Source organism: Lactuca sativa, chromosome 9 (assembly GCF_002870075.4).
Source record: "Lactuca sativa cultivar Salinas chromosome 9, Lsat_Salinas_v11, whole genome shotgun sequence".
Taxonomy (NCBI): domain Eukaryota; kingdom Viridiplantae; phylum Streptophyta; class Magnoliopsida; order Asterales; family Asteraceae; genus Lactuca; species Lactuca sativa.
In genome coordinates this window covers 146587695-146599597 of record NC_056631.2, presented here as the reverse complement: position 1 = coordinate 146599597, position 11903 = coordinate 146587695, and the positions used below count along the sequence as shown (strand labels likewise).

Below are 11903 nucleotides of genomic sequence, written 5' to 3'. Positions count from 1 at the left end.
TCTGTTTGCTGATGCATGATTCCGGGACGGAATCATCCTAAGGGGGAGAGAATTGTAACGCCCGGGTTTTCAGGGCTAAGCATTTTTGTCAATGTAATAGTCTAGGTCAACTATTGTAACTCTTTTTGAAGTAATAAATATAAAATATTTGAGTATTATGTGAATTATGTGTGTTTATGTGTTTATTATTTAATTATAAATGTATAATTAATAAAGAATAAAAATGAGCGTCAAAATTAAAGTGTGAGATAATCCTGATATCTCTACATAAAGTTGTAGAATACGTCTCAAGGTTTCCGTACATATAAAGAATGCCGAAATCCGAGCTATAACGAAGAAGTTATGGCCCGCCGAAGTTTTACGGCAAAACCGACACGACACCGGGAGACGTAAATAGTGAATTTACGATAGAAGACTTTTTAGCCTTATCAATCTAAACAAAAGTCGTAGAATATGTTAAACTAAGAACATCGATAAAAAGAACGCCCAAATCTGACTTCGTATGAAGAAGTTATGATTTTTCTAAGATTCGGCTTAGCAGTGCACGGCCTGAAACTCGAATTTTAGTTCGAGCGGTTTTTGGCTTACGCAACGTAAATGAGAGTTGAAGATCTCATTAATAGGAAATCAACGGTAAAAAGATAGACAAAAACAGAGTCCGTATGTAGAAGTTATTAATTTTACGCAGACGTTTAACAGTATAATCTCCTTGTACTGTTAAATTTAAGATCGATCGAGAATTGGCTGACGGTGTCAAAATGAAAGTTGTAGATCTTATTATTACCTACGTGTGGATATAAAGAACGTCAAAAACGGAGGTCGTATGTGAAAGTTACGTATTTTAGAAGTCGGAAGTGTGCTGTGCGAAAATGGGTGATGTGGCACAATTTTGGCCATTGCTTTTTCCCCAAGGCTTGCCACCAGATGGTGACATGTGGCACCAAGTTCAGCCACATTTCACCCTATAAATACCACCTCTCCCACCCTCATTTTCTTCACACCTTTCCCATTCTTTCTTCTCTTTACTCTCTCTCTCTCTCTAGAACCTCTCTCTAGCCCCGAAATCCCCCGAAAAGCCTAGGGAACCTCCCTAGCACGAGGCGGAAGCCCCGGAGTGCTCGAAGGCTCCGAGAAGAAGAGCTTTTCGGCTCGGGAACGCTGCTCCAAGCAAAGCCCGGTTTTCTATAAAACCCGCTGTAAGTGAGCTACGCCTACGCTATTTTTAATATAGCTTTTATTTAATTATAGTAACGTTATTAGGAACTTATAATAAATACTTGGGCTATTATTATGGGTTATATAAGTATTTTTTTGACGCTTATATAATAATAATAATAATAGCTAGACTATTAATTAGTCTCGACGAATAATAAACTAAACTCTAGTGGTAATAATACTAGGTTTCGTCGAAGAAAATTCTTTTTAAGAAGCGAAGCGCTGTCTGAGTTCGGAATCACCACCTTTTCAGGTGAGTGCATATTTACTTTCAACTTACACATAGATATGAAGTATTTAATATAAATTACGTGCTATTTGTGCATATTATCTGAATACTTGCTATCTATGCTGGATGAACGTTTTATACATGTTTTCAAAGATTTAAACTGTATATGTATTTTATATCTACAAAATGTGTTGGGTAAAACATGGGTAGATGTAATAGTTGCTGTGTGACAAAATAAAATAATGAGAGACCTCGTTATAGATGTTATTGATGATCCAGTCATCTAGCGGAGTATAGATGACGACCACGGGCTATTCTAGACAATCCAGTGGAACACTAGCAGGCTCGCAACCTGTAGGTGTTTATTTGAACTGTGTGCTCACCAGATGTACTCCATCCCCCACATGGTTGCCTATTAGGACATTTATTGCTGAGGAATCCCCTTAGTAGTAGTGTCCGTCCCGATGATGATCCTTAGGCTAGGTCCCTTATGATAGGTGTTTAGGGACGTAAAGTGAGGATAACGGGAACGGGTAATCGGGTTATTGTTGATTGATGAAATTAATAAACTATTTATTGTGGGTTGAAAACCCTATGTGCTCACCAGGCTCCCAAGCCTGACCCACTCAGTTTTATGTATTACAGGTAGTGGCGCTTGAGCATATATATGATGTTTGGACGAGGGATTACGGATATAGGCCTGTAGATATGAAATAATGTAGTAAGGCTTGTATTGTACTGTTTATGCTTTTGATCTGTACGAACATGACATCCCGAGTCTTTTAATGAAATACATTTCTATGGAAATGCTTTTGATAAATCTTTATCATATTATTGTTTTGGGACAAATTCCGCAACACTTTTATTTAAAATGTTACTCTGATTTTTAAACAAAGCATAAACAAACCGGTCTTTTCTGGCCGTGATTTTGGGGATGTCACAATCGATACTATGATAAACATTAAGTTACCCTTTTCCTACCTTGTTAAATACGAGTTAGTGTGCTGGTTAACCACAGATGCTCCACTAACCTACTTCAACAAATTGCAAAGTGTAATTTCATGGGTTAGCACGTTATTCACATTTTTCCTAAGTAACTAAGATTGGGTATTTATAAAAGGTTTAGTTACTTAGTATTTATCATTAATACTTTTAATGAAGGGAGAATTCTAGTCCTTGTCCTACCCATTCGGCTAACGACCCTCCACCGGTCAAGGAAGTGGTGGGTGAGAGTGGACACCCATTAAACTGCCCTTTTATAGGCAGTAACCTTATACCACCCTTATAGACTGGCTTCGTGAATGAGGCCTACTAATAGTAAGACTTACTTGCTCTTACACGTATATATATATATATATATATATATATATATATATATATATATATATTATTAACTTATAATATTATAAAGTATAAGGGTTGAATTTTAACTTTTAAAATTCTAAGGGCTAAACTTCGAATTAAAGTATTCATAAGTGAAAACTTTTCAAATTCCAAAACTTGAGGGCAAGTTTTGAAACTATTCAAAACTCTTCAATTCCATAACTTATGTGTTTAAAGTAGTTTTAATTAAAAAGCTCTTCAAGTTCCATAACCTGAGGACAAGTTATGGAAGATTTTAAACTAATTAAGAAAGTGACTCTTCATAATTCATAACTTATGGAAGCTTTATGAGTCTAACTAAGGTTACACATATTTTATTTAATGAAGAGACTCTTGAACCTCCTATGAGAATTTTTTATGAGTTTTGAGCAACTTAAATGTGACTTTTCATGTAAGGTGAGGACAAGTTACACAAACACATTTTAGAATCAACTTTTAGATTAAAATGGATTGAAAACAACTATTCAATTAACTTATCTATTAATCTAAGCAATTCATATGAACAAAGATAATACACATCAAACTTTTTCATGTAATTAGCATAACTTTTAAACTAATACAAAACATGAATCTATTGACAATTATCTTTGAAATTGGATTAGCATGAACATGACCACATCAAAAACAAGTTTATAAGTTCAAAAACAACTTAGGGTAAGGTTCCTAGTCCAATTCCATCCCAAACAATCAAATATATGATGTCTGGAGTTCCAACTCGTCGAGTGCACGAACCAACTCGGTGAGTTGGATGCATTTTGTCTTGGACTCGGCGACTCCATCAGTGGACTCGGCGAGTCTGCTGACTAGACAGCATAAAAACTCGATTTTTAGCCAATTTTGCAAGTATAACAAGAAAACAAGCCTAGGTTCTGATACCACTGTTGGGTTTTGAGCATTCTAACACTCCTATGGTGTACATGCAACCCTATAAACCTTGGATCTATCTTTTCTCTATTATACATGCAAATAAGAACTTTCCAAGGCTTTAATCCTAACTAGCATAATATGAGGCAACTATACTACAAAGACTAGTTAGATGACATACCTTTTGGTGTAGGTTGATGTCTTCAAGCTTTAAAAGCTTAGCCCCAATAGTGTGGAAGCCTCAAGTGGAATCACAAATCACCAAAACACCTTGGAAGACTTTAGAGAATATGGATACTTGGTTCTCTCTAGTAAAATCGGCTAGCCGTCTTAGTGTAGCCACACTAGTGCCAATTTCACCAACCAAGGACATCTTTATATAGTATGGAAATGTGACAACCCGAAATTTCCATTATGTACAAACAATATAACTTCAATAGAAGTTATAACAGTCATAGTCAATTTTCAAACTTTTCGTATAAGTTGGAGTAATCCAGGGTTTACACTTCATTAAATATCAGGAGAGTGGATGCACTATGGTTTTGTGCAACACTGTTATTCCAACACTCTGTTATATTAGAAATCATTTCAGGAATAAAAATATCTTCAGTCAAAAATATCTCACGACTATAAATAGATTTCTGAACCAAATTCATTCATTATTCACATTTCCAACTAGAGAAAAGCCATTTTCTCTCTCGCGGATCTTCGGGTTTTCATCCCAAATCGTGAGTAGACTTCTCTAGTTGTTTTATAATACTTATTATATGCTTAATAACATAGATTACATGTCGAATACGTGAGATCCGGGAATTTACCGCCCAAGAACGTTCTTGGGGAGTAAACTCCAAAATGAGGCTTAAAGGCTATCTAGTCCCATTTCCTTGTTATGTAACTAGCTTAGGTTTATATGTATGTATATTTGAGACTAGACAACAATCAAAAACACCTAGCTTAGGGTGTTCACGGCCCAAGAACTTCTTGAACCATGAACTCCAAACTCAAGGGCCAAAATATGCCCTAATCACTCCTAAGGCTTTAGACATTAATACTCATTTACTTCTAGCTAATTTGTGGACTTTAAAACATCAAAAGCACCCCTTAAAGGGAGTTTACGGCCAAGGAAATACTCTTAGGCCGTAAACACCAAATAAGGGCACCAAAGTGTGCCTAGGATCCTCATTAGCCTTAAACAAATGCCTAGAAATTATCCTACTTGTGCTTGGGACTTGAAAGAATAAAAACACCCATCCCATGAGAGTTTACGGCCGTAAAATCTAAGGGATTTGGCCTTGGGGCCGTAAAATCCTCAAACGAGTATTTCTATGCCCTAAACTACGCAAAGGATTAAACAACCAAGCAAAGCTTATTCTAGAAACAAATAGCACTTCAAAACATCAATTACCACCAAGATTGGAGTTCATGGCCGTAAACTCAAGAGTTTACGACTGTAAACTCCTTGTGTGGGGTTTATTGAGGAGTAAACACTTATATAAGGCCCTTTGGTACATTAAACCCCTTTAGCCTTGTCCCATAACAACTTAGATGCAACCATTAGGACCTATAACACTTATACAAAGTGTTTACATGTTCCTGAGTGTCCCAACTTATTTCATTAGTTATTATTTCGCTAATTAGTTATATATATGCTCATTATATGATAACTAGGCTCGTGCGTGTTAACAAGTCTCCGCTTGCCACCTAGCACGGTATCCGACAGTTCAATCCAATCCACTCACCGCAAGTGAGTTCATACCCCTTTAATTAACCTTTGAAATACTTTTAAATGTTTTAAATACTTTATGGGGGGGGGGGATACAAGTTAAATACTTATAGTTATTACATCAATCACATGTGATTAATAACTAGAAGACCAATGATTTTATTACTGTTCAAACTGTTTATCAAACTGTTTTACTTCAAACTATTTTACAAACTCTTTTACTTATCAAATACTTTTATTTAAACTTTGTTATACTTCTTATAAATTGCATGCCCATATATGTATAGATATATAAGCAATGTTTAAAGGGCTTAGGAAGGCCATCCGCCCTATTTCCTTTTTCTCGATTTGGATGTGGTCTGGTGGGATTTCGGGTAGCCCTCTGAAGGTCGTTTCAATATTAGTTATATATCAAATGTACATATATAGACATAAAAGTACTCCTTTATTCATGCCTATCAGTACATCATTAGTAAGTTACCATCGGGGTAACACAGGATCACACTACTACAATTTCTAGATCAATGAGTCAGTTCATTCATGAGTCAATTCTTATTACTACGAGTACATATACAACTATACTAGAAAGAGAACATATACAACTATACTAGAGAGAGAACATATACAAATATACTAGACACAGAACATATACAACTATACTAGACAGATAACATATACAACTATACTAGACAGAGAACATATACAACTATACTAGAGAAAGAACATATACAACTATACTAGAACAGTTCATTACATTACATATACAAGAATACGTTCATTATTGTGATATGAATCGGAGCATGAATTAAATGCCATGGCCCGAGTTTTAGCCAGAGTCTCTTTTTAAGGGAGAGCATGAGTTTTTGTATAGATCTATACTGGATTGACTATCCTACACCTTGTTGCTAGCTACAGACGGACCTGCAGGTCTGCGGGTGCCAAACGTCATTCTGTTATTACGACCATTCGTATGTCGTTGTTACCAGTCGATAGTATGGTGCAATTAGTCACATGATACCTTAATATAAATCCGGTTTAAGGTAGTTAGTACAACAGTAGTTCCTATAATACAACACTACAGTACTACAATAATTTACCCATTACATATATTTAGTGATTATTTCACTTAAACATTAATGTACAAACTATATTTTGTTAATTGATAGTTACACTTGGGAAATTAGACACTTTTACAACAAATGAGCATACAAAACAGTTAAGCCTTGGTAGAAGGCTACTTTAATAGAAAATATAGGTTTTTCTGAGAGATTCAAACTTCTACAAACACTTACAAACATTTACATACATTTTACAAACTTACACTTGAGACATGTTCAAACGTTTTGATAACAAACACCGACACTAAAATACTTATGAACTCACCAGCTTAATGCTGATAAACTCTTTCAAAATAACTTGTATTCTCAGGTCATCAGTAGACAGGTACCGAGGCCAGCTTTTGGAGAAGATGGAGCGCATCCAAGACTCCTCTTATTATTTTGATGCACATTATATTTTTGGTGTCTATAACTGTTCAGAACACGCTTGTATTAAAATTATATATTTAATGCAATGGATGATGTTGTTTGCTTGTTTACTTTTACTGTGTTGTGATACTCTACATGACGTCGTCCGCCCCAAAACGTTTCCGTCGTTCTTGGTTTTGGGGTGTGACAGATTGGTATCAGAGCATTGTTTATAGTGAATTAAGTATATCAACCCATAAAAGATATACTAAACTATAAACCCATTAGGGATTAAAGAACTCTGACCAAGAGTCTATACTTTAAATATTAAAATATTTAATTAAGTATACTAGTCTGCATTCATACTAAAATCAGTGTCACAATGACAAGAACAAAAGTATTACGATTGTTAAATATCACAAGTGAGATCGGGGATGTATGGTCAGTCCTGGGAATGGCATAGCCTGATCAACTATGTTGGTCCGAGGAGTGATTAGCATATGCCCTAGAATGGTTGTGATGTGTTAACAAGTCTAAAAACTTTCCAACAACACCACAAGAAGATCAGTAGAACTTAAACTTAAAATACTATAGGTGTATTTTGTAATACTAGCTACATGTATACTACATTCTTATACCTCTCTCCTCGTGTAGATTTAAATGGTTGGATTCCATCACGGCGACCCGTACTTTCCAAATGAAGGCAATGTCGGGTGGATCGAAGAAGAGCCCGAAGATGAGCATCCAATCCCTTTGGATGATCACCTCGTAGAAGGCTTTTCTGATGGATCCGACTCCGAGCCTGAAGTCAACAACCTACCGCTAGTAGGTCAAGCGCCGAACAACAACCCCCAACCAGCTTTTCCAGGTCCTACACCCTTGTGGGCAACCAACTTGAATCACTGGAGTGACGAACAGGGTCAACCCTTACCTTACGTTGGGGACCGAACCTTTTATCATGTTAGCGATGGTGGCTCTGCGGATAGAGCTCTGCCCGCCATTATCCGCAGAATAGCTCGTAATGTTGAGCAAGGTCGAGCAGCCATCGACCGGGTCATGGAAATTGATGCCAACTCTGGTGTCAACACAGTCCGCATCCGCCGTCTTGAAGAAGACATGGAACAGACCCGGAGAACCAATAAAACCCTGCAGCAACAACTAGCTGCCTCCCGAGCTGAAGTCTTGGAACTTCGAGCCCGTCAGAGGACTCAGGAGCGACACCTTCAAGAGGTGTTTCGTCAAGTGTCAGACCTCAGGACTCGCCCGAGGAATTCCCATCGCCGTTAGATGATGTCTAGTACATCTCTGTCTTTTGTTTAAGAAATAGCCTTTAACATCTGTGCTCTAAGTAGCACTTATCTGTAAAATATTCCTAACTTTCAGTACTCTAATTAGGAATCTAAGAACTGTCAAACTTGTCCGTATGGTATGATGTAAGACCTACTATTAGGTCGATTTTCCGTGAACTTGTTACATCGGTAATACCAGTAATATTGACGTCTATCTAACCTGTGGGAAAAATCTGTACACTTGTGTTTTCCTACTAATATTCATTGTTGTGATCTCAAACACTTATTCAAACTGTGGGGCTATGGGTAGTTAGTCCATGTGTCACTCTCACCTTACTTACAAATTGATTCTTACCACTTTGCTTATCTTTATAAACTTATAGCTGAAATATGCCTTCTCGCAAATCTACCCGGAATAACCCTGCGCCTCCTCCGCCTCCGGTCATTGATACTGCAGCCCTGAATACTGTCGTAGCCGCAGCAGTGGCAACTGCCATGGCTCAGTATCACTCTACTGACGCCAGCAGAGGTGGGACCCCTGTTAACTCCATTCCGGTTGAAACCCCTGTGCGCTCGAGAGAGTGCTCCTACAAGGATTTCACCAACTGCAAGCCGAAGTCCTTTCATGGAATCGACGGAGTCATTGCCCTCTCGCAATGGTTCGAGAAGACTGAATCAGTCTTCAAAATTTGTTCATGCCCTGCTGCGAGCAAAGTCAAATATGCCGCATGCACCTTTGAAGGAAAGGCCCTGACGTGGTGGAACGGCCACGTTAAAGCTCTAACCCTCGTCATAGCCAACGACATGGGCTGGGAAATGATGAAAGACCTCATCATTGAGGAATACTGCCCAAGGGGCGAAGTCCAGAAATTAGAGCAGGAACTTTGGAGCCTGACCATGAAGGGCACCAACGTGGTTGCTTATACCGCCAGATTCAGCGAACTGGTGGCCCTCTGCCCCAATATGGTTCCCACTGAAGGGAAAAAGATCGAAAGGTACGTATGGTGGCTAGTGCCTCCATACCAGGGGAATGTCCTATCATCAAACCCCGCTACCTTCGATAGTGCCAGGCGACTGGCACATCAACTCATTGACCATGGAGTCAAAACCTCTGCAATAACATCCACCCTAACCATCCCAGAACGCTCCAAACCCGCTGACACTAAGCGGAAGTTCTGGGAAGACAAGAAGAAACAACGAGCTGCTAAAAAGTAGCAAGTTGTGGCTATACATGCCGCGATAACCCCTGCTGCTGATACTGCTCCGGTGAGGCAGTATGCTGGGAGTTTGCCTAAGTGCAACAAATGCAACTTCCACCACAACGGCCCTGCCGTGAAATGTAGTGCTCTAACTGCAACAGGAAAGGACACACCGTCCGTTTCTGTAAATTCCCGGCGAAGCCGATCACCCAAGTCCCCGGCTCTGGCGCGAGCCCAACCTACTATGGATGTGGCGAAGCAGGCCACTATAAGAGGGACTGCCCCAAAGCAAAGAATGTTGGTGGAGCAGGAAGGGTACTACCTATAGGCCACGGGGAAGTAGTTGTTGACCCGACAGTGGTGACTGGTACGTTCCTCCTCGATAACTCCTATGCATGCATTCTGTTTGATAGTGGAGCAGAGCGAAGCTTCGTGAATCATAAATTTGCTCGCATGCTTAAACAACCACCACACGCACTCAAAGAACAATTCACAGTAGAAATGGCTAATGGAAAAACAGAAAGTACGAATAGCATATACTTAGGTTGTACCCTAACTCTAGATAACCATTCATTCCCAATCGACCTCATGCCGGTCTCAATAAAAAGCTTCGACGTTATCATCGGCATGGATTGGTTAAGTCTTCATCGCGCCGACATCATGTGCTTCGAGAAAGCAGTCCGTCTAAACCTCCCGTCTAACGAAACTCTTATAGTCTACAGCGACAAACCCGGTGCGAGTCTTCGTATTATCTCAAGTGTTCAAGCACAAAAGTATCTGCGTAAAGAATACCGTGCATTCCTTGATCATGTCGTCGATACGAGCCTTGAGACGAAGGGACTAAAGAGCATTCCAGTAGTGAGCGACTTTCCCAACATTTTCCCAGAAAAGCTACCAAGATTGCCTCCGCAACGACAGGTCGAATTGAGAATCGACTTAGTCCCAGGAGCTACCCCAGTAGCCAAGTCGCCCTACCGATTAGCACCAGCAAAGATGCAGGAACTATCTGGTCAACTTAACGAACTGCTCAACAAGGGCTTTATAAGACCAAGTTTCTCACCTTGGGGAGCACCAGTCTTGTTTGTTAAGAAGAAAGACGGATCATTCCGTATGTGTATCGACTACAGAGAACTCAACAAACTGACGGTCAAGAATCGTTACCCTCTGCCTCGCATAGACGATCTATTTGACCAACTGCAAGGGGCGAATTATTTTTCCGAAATTGATTTATGATCCGGGTATCACCAGTTACGAGTGCTAGAGGAGGATGTCCCGAAGACGGCCTTCCGAACTCGTTACGGACACTACAAGTTCGTGGTGATGCCATTCGGATTGACCAATGCGCCCGCAGTCTTCATGGACCTAATGAATAGAGTATGCCGACCTTACTTAGATCAGTTCGTTATCGTTTTCATTGACGACATCCTAATCTACTCCCGAAGTAAGGAAGAGCATGGCGATCACCTACGACAAGTTCTAGGGACTTTACGAACGGAAAAACTCTATGTGAAGTTGTCGAAATGTGAATTTTGGATCCGAAGAGTCGAATTCTTAGGGCACGTGGTAAGTGAAGAGGGAATCCACGTGGACCCATCCATAATTAAAGCCATTGAGAACTGGTCAGCACCGAAGACGCCTACAGAAATTCGTCAATTTCTAGGCCTCGCTGGCTACTACCGCAGGTTCATACAGAACTTCTCCCGAATAGCGAAACCTCAGACAACCCTGACCCAGAAAGGCGTGGCCTTTGACTGGGAAGAGAGACAGGAAAGAGCGTTCCAAACGCTCAAGCGAGCCTTGTGCACCGCACCAATACTATCCCTTCCCGAAGGAATAGAAGACTTTGTAGTCTATTGCGATGCATCGAATCAAGGGCTCAGGTGTGTTCTGATGCAGCGAGGTACGGTCATCACCTACACCTCCAGACAGTTGAAGACACACGAAGTTAACTACACGACCCACGATCTTGAACTAGGAGCAGTGGTGTTTGCTCTAAAGATCTGGAGACATTACTTGTACGGAACAAAAAGCACTATTTTTACTGACCACAAGAGTTTACAACACATTTTCGATCAAAAGGAGCTCAACATGAGACAACAACGGTGGGTCGAGCTACTTAGTGACTACGAATGCGATATTCGTTATCATCCGGGTAAAGCCAACGTAGTAGCAGACGCCCTAAGTCGGAAGGAATATTCTGGTCGCAGAGTCAATTCATTGTCAATAACCATCCTTTCACACTTGTCTAAGCAAATTCAGGCGGCCCAACTAGAAGCCATGAAACCATAAAATGTGACGTGTGAATCCCTTAGAGGAATGGACAAGAATTTAGAAGCCAAGGGTGATGGAGCCTTATATTTCATGAACCGGATCTGGACACTGAAACACGGTGGTTTCCGAGACTTGGTCATGACCGAGGCGCACAACACTCGGTATTCCGTCCACCCAGGTTCAGATAAGATGTATCTGGATCTTAAAAAGCTATACTGGTGGGCTAATATGAATGCAGAGATTGCTACCTTCGTAAGTAAATGC

The 11903-nt window shown here is 39.9% G+C and overlaps 1 long non-coding RNA gene across 1 annotated transcript; it reads left to right on the top strand.

Moving 5' to 3' along the window:
- The first annotated feature begins 928 nt into the window (after positions 1 to 928).
- LOC128128557 (uncharacterized) lies at positions 929 to 2251 on the top strand. The gene is made up of 3 exons (XR_008226545.1): positions 929 to 1196; positions 1401 to 1468; positions 2090 to 2251. It is a non-coding gene; the product is annotated as an uncharacterized LOC128128557 (long non-coding RNA).
- Positions 2252 to 11903: the final 9652 nt, after the last annotated feature.